Source organism: Cyanistes caeruleus, chromosome 8, assembly GCF_971803275.1.
Source record: "Cyanistes caeruleus chromosome 8, bCyaCae1.hap1.1, whole genome shotgun sequence".
NCBI classification, from domain to species: Eukaryota; Metazoa; Chordata; class Aves; order Passeriformes; family Paridae; genus Cyanistes; species Cyanistes caeruleus.
In genome coordinates, this window is record NC_141708.1 from 13,557,198 (window position 1) to 13,563,034 (window position 5,837).

The following is a 5,837-nucleotide window of genomic DNA, read 5'->3' on the forward strand; positions in this document are numbered from 1 at the left end:
TTAAGAAGAGGACTTCTGTGTCCAGCCTGCGGTGGGGTTAAGCCTAAAACCAACAGCATGGCCCGGGGGGGGCCGTACATCGGCTGTAACTCTACCTTCGTTTGTTTGCTTACAGCATCCACCCAAAATGCCCGTGTGTGTCTCTGGGCCTCTGTGTCAGTGGCAGCTGAACTGCTGACCCCAGGAGTTTGCAAAACACCAGGGTTATGGCCCCTTTGACATCCCAGCCCAGCAGAGCCACAGCTCATCCTGACCCTGGCCCCTAGGAGCCAGGCCCCGGGGCACCCCACATGGCTCAGCAAGAGCTGGGGCTGTGGGGACAGACAGTGGGGCCAGTGGGAGTGAACCCCAAAGGAGTGCTGAGGTGCACACACATGGTACTTGCTGCTGTCCAGGTTTGGCTGCAGCCCCCCACCTTTCTGTGGACCACCATGACATGGACCCGCCCCAAACACCCTGCTACTCCTTATCCAAGCCCAGTCCTTCATCTTCTGTCAACCCTACAGCCCCCACCCCATGCTGGGATGGGGACTGGCACAGGAATTGTGCCCCTTGCCAGCTTCCATGCCCAGGCCACACCTTGTCTCTGTGCTGCCCTGCAGACCTCTGTGTTTTGGGACGGTGGGGAACATATGGTCACAGGCAAATCAACAGCCAGAGTCTGGAGACAGCCTGTAACTGGTTTCTCCCCAGTACCAGCTGTGGTAGGAGACTTCAACCCTGGAGTGTTGGCCGTGGCATGCACAACCCAAGCTGCCAGACACCATCTCCAGGATGTGCAGGGATGGGTCAGGGCTGCAAGGAGTCAGCCTAGGCATGGTGCAAATGCCCAGGGAGTTCAAATGGAGTCTGAGAGCTCTCAAAACATTCTACTTCCATTTTTTTAACGCAGGAGCCCAAATCCTACCTCCCAATAGCCAAGTCCCACTGCTAGACCATGCTGCCTTTCCCTGTGAGCTGAGCATTATGAGGTTTAGCAGGACAGACCTACCAGAGACAAGGTCCCTGTCCCTTCTGCTCTCCTCATCCTCTGCTCTGCCCATCAGCAGCAACCCTTCCTATCCAGCCCCAAAAACCTCATGCACTGCATCTCAAGGGTCTTTGCCTGCCTAAGAGCCTGTCAGGGGAGCAGAGACTGGAGGTATGGAGCAATGTGAGGTGTCCCACAGGCCCTTTGCCTGAGACATCACCAGCAAGGATACCACAGAAGATAAATCCTGCCCATCCAGCCTAGGGCTCTGCCATTGACATCCCTGAGAGAATAACTGAGAGATCCTAAATGCCCTTGGGACACAGCCCATATGTTCCATGCAGGCCCTGTTCCCCTGGACGCCACCAGCCCAGAAGGGACATGTGGCCAGTAGTGACAGTTCTGCCAGTGTCAGGGACAGCCCAGACCAGAGTGATTAGATTTGCACCTCGGAGGGGTCAGAGGGCAGGACACCTGCGACCTCTGGGTATCTCAGCTGTGGGTGCTGAGCACAGAGCTGCCAACACTGCCCTGATGTGAGGTGGCTGCGCGGGGGGCTCAGGAGGGGCCAGTGTGGTACAGTTGCATGGAGCCTCAGCCCAGGTTGTCTTGCATGCAGCTCTCTGCCCTGGCCTAAAAACATTCACTTTTAGCACCTGCTCTACGTGTCTGTGAGTGTCTGTGAATACAGACCCATACAACCCCTGCTCCAACGTTATCCCACACTTCTCCAGCTGTGCCCTTACTGCTGAACCAAAAGCTGCAGCTGCCACAGCAGCACCTTCATGGAAATACGCCCCTCCTGCATTCTGGGCAGCCCTGTGGGATGGGGGACTCAAGTTCACACCACAAGCAGCCACATTTATCACAGCCTACCACTGCCCTGGGCGTGAACAAAATCCTGTGCCAGGATGTGAACCCAGACATCTGCTCTGGAAATGAAAGCTGAAGGAACCTCTTCTCCCACAAAGCACTCAGTGAGTGAACAGCCACACATCCAGGCTCCCAACAAACTTGAGGCAGCCTGGGGAGGACCCAGCACATGTCTGAGCACCAGGAGGAGATGACACCAGACCTGAGCTTCAGCTTTTCCAGCAGAGAAGACCATTCCCACACAGTGCATCAGAACCATTTCCCTTTGCAAGGCATGTTGATGGGAAGAGGGTGGGAATTACTGGTAATCTGGCCCTTCCAGATCCTGCTGCCGCCTCCTTTGGTTGCAATCTGCCCACAGCTCAGCTCTACCAGGGCATGCCCTGCTGGCTCCCTGAGGCAATAGCAGAGGTACCCGTGCCCACTGTCCGGCAGGATGGAGCAGGGATGGCACGGTCAGCTAGCACTTCAGAGAACAGGACACTCATCACACCCATCATCGGGGTAGTCCCAGCTAAAGGTGGCTCTGCTGGTCCTTCTTCTTGTTCCTGCTGCCACCAAGGTGTCACATGGCTCTCTGCCCACCTCACAGAGCTGCTAAACCCCAGGATAATGGGATACTGCATCTCCTGGGGTGGCCTCCTCGTTTCCTTCGAAGCCCAGGCAGCCAAGACTCAGAGAAAAAGAGCTTTACCCTGGATCAGCGTGGGAACCAGCAACAGGGAGCTCATGGAGCAGGGGACCAGCCCCACCTACAGCACAGTCACAGCTGTGCTTCTCAGCCGCCCTGGGGCCGTGGTCTGAGCCACAAAGAGTTGAAACCCGGCCAGAACTGTGATGGGGCAGGACCCGCTGGGGCATCACAAGGAAAACCACTTCCTGGCCACGCTCAGCAGAGCAGCTCCCCATCCTGCTCCTCCATCCCTGAAAAAGCAACTCAAACCTGACCTCTGAAATCAGAGCATCCTCTGGGAAATGCTGGCCTGGCCCAGCCACCCAGCGGGAGGAGGCAGCCAAGCCCCAGCCCAGCCAGGCTGCACCTGAGCCAGGCCCTGCAGTGAGCAGCCTGAGCCTCCCACCAGGAGCAGCAGGCTGGTTTGGGAGGGCTGTGGAGTGTGTGGCACCACGGGTGCACAGCCACGGTACTCATGCACGATGAACTCCACATTAAGCTCCACTACAGCCCCGTTTCTCTGCTGCATGGCTCAGCCAAGGGCAGGGTTACCCACTGCTACCAGAGCAGGGATCCATCACCAGCTGTAGCAGCATACAGAACCCTGAAGCAGCAGAGATGGGGGAATGCTCAGAGCAAATCAACTCTCAGAGCAATCCTAGAGCCATCACCTGGACTGGGGCATCCTTTGGCTCCCCAGGCAGTGGCACCTCCAGCTGCTGTTGGGAGAGTGATGAGCTTCACACCCTTACATGTGTCTCCAGCATGAGGAGCTCAGGTATGCACATAGAAACACAACTCGATTACCCCCTCACCCTATGGAAGGCAATGCAGCCCTCACACCAGGAGCCCCACGCTTTACTCCCTGTGCACAGAAAGCCTCCTGCCCCCCACCACCACTGAGTATCCCCCAGCCCGGCCATGCCCGAGCCCACCTGCTCTTAGACAGCTCTGTTTGTTTGCCCAAGGTATTTGCAGCCGGGGGCACCTGCTCTGATACCATCAGCTCCACGAAGGAAGCTGCTCACCTAGCGTGACCCCTGTAATCCCATCCTTCCCCATTAAGTGCTGTGTGAGCACATCCCCCCTCCCAGCCTCCTGACATTTCAGCATTTATCTCCCTCTCCCCAAGCTGAGCACATCAAGGCTGTGACATTGCTGGGGAGCAGGAAGCAAACCTCCCAAAGTCACTTAGAAAGGGGCTTGGCAGTACCAACACCCCCCCAGCCCCTCTATTGCTCCTTCTGTGTTGAGGGCATCCACTTCCCCCATCACTTCCCTACAGCAGCACTGGGGACCAGCCAGCACCCATGACAAGACCTTGAGCTGAGCTGGTCCTATAGTGGGGTGCACAAGCTTTGTCTCCTCAAGCCTCCTGCCACCATCCTCATGTCCCCCGTGGTGCCACCTTTGCTCCCTGCCTGCCTCTGTACCAGCTACCTAGATGCCCTGAAGGACACCAGCAGCCTGAAATAATCTCCTTTTACTGCTGAAGACGACAAATGCTCCTTCTCATCTGCTGGCACAGACGTTTCCACTCTGTGTGAAGCAACAGTATCACCCCACCAGGACTGAGCAGTGCCCATTCCCTCCACTCATCACTCCCCACCAGGCTTGGAACCAGCTGTTTCCCCCAGCCCTCCCTTCCAAGAGAGGCTTGTTAAAAATGGTCTGCTGGCTCTTGTTCCCCTGGAGTCAAGCTACAATTCCACGGAGCACAAGCAGCATCAAGGTCTGGCAGACAGATTAGCCCTGACCCCTTCCAGGTGCACATAGCCAGGGAAATCTGCAAGGTGATGGGATGCCAGCTCTGGCAGGGGCTGGGCACTGTCCTAGCAGTCCAAAGACCAGGACTTCTTTCCCGTACACCCAGCACTGGTGCACAGTGCCCGCCGAGACATCTCAAATATCCACTGCTCCACAGGGAGGATGCTACTGCCTCCCTTCATCCAGCTCAACTGCAGGAATGTCCTGCTTCTTACCAGCTTGCCGGGGCAACGGGATTTGCCGAGAGGTCTGACCGCGCCTGTGGGCACAGGCACCGAGCGCCAGCCCCGTGCACACGGGAGCGCGCGGGGGCACCGCACCCAGGGGACAGGACCGCTGTCAGCCGCACCCGCCCGCTCTCAGGCGAGGAGGAGCAGCAGGGCGGGATGCCCTTTGCAGCCCGGGCTCTGCCCCGGGGAGCCCCGCGGTGTCCCGGTGCCGGTGTCCCGGTGCCGCAGAGCCCGCCTGCCCCCTGGCGGTGCCGCGCTGGCCCCCGCCGCCTCTCCAGCCCCCCGGCATCCTCCCCCCGCGCTGCTGCGGGGCCACACACCAAACACGGGCTTCAGCCCCCCACGAGCCGGCTTTCTCCGCTGGTGCCTCCCAGGCAGCCGAGGTCGCATTCCCCGGGGTTGGGATGACAGCGGTCTTGGGAGTCATGGAATTTTTTGGGTTGGAAGGGAGTTCTAAAGGCCATCTAAGTCTAACCCCTTTGCCATGGACAGGGGCATCTTTAACTAGATCAGGCTGCTCAGAACCCTTATCAAACTGATCTTGAATGTTTTCAGGGATAGGGAATCTACCACCTCTCTGGGCAACCTCTGCTAGTTTCACCACCCTCATTTCAAGAAGCCCTTCTTCCTTATATCCAATTTAAACCAACCCTTTTAGTTTAAAATTATTACCCCTTGTCCTACCTCAACAGGCCCTGCTAAAACATCTGTCCCCATATTTCTTACAAGCCCCCTTTAAGTACTGAAATGCCACAGAAAGATCTCCCCAGAGCCACCTGTTCTTCAGCCCTTTTCCCTTTTCTGCAAGGGCCTTCAAAGCCTTGTTCTAAGAGCTAAGCAAGGTGTTTGGGGCCAGAAGAAAATTAAGTGGGTAGGTGCAAAGGAGCTGCACAGGTTCCAGAGGAGAGAAACAAAGTCTAGAAAGGAGTCTGAGCTGAGGATCCACCCTGGATTTCCTACATGAGTCCAGGCTACTGAGAAACTCACTGTTCCAGGGCATCAACAGGGCCAGCATGACAGAACAGCCCATGGTGCTTCTCAGGGACAACATCCAGTGTCTCAGACACAGAAGACACAGGCATTGACACATTGGCTATGAATGCAAGACTGATTGCAGAGAAACAGCCAAAGAAACATTCAAGGGCAGAACCAGCCATCATGGGTGAGAAATGCCACCTGGCTGAAGTGCAGAAAGAACCCAACCCTCTCCAGGTACCCAGGTGTGGGGAGACACAACTCCTCAGCAAAGGTCACAGCTCAAATTTGCCCCACTGAAGTGTGCATGGGAGGAACCTGCCAGCCAGCAGTGACCTTTCTTCAGACC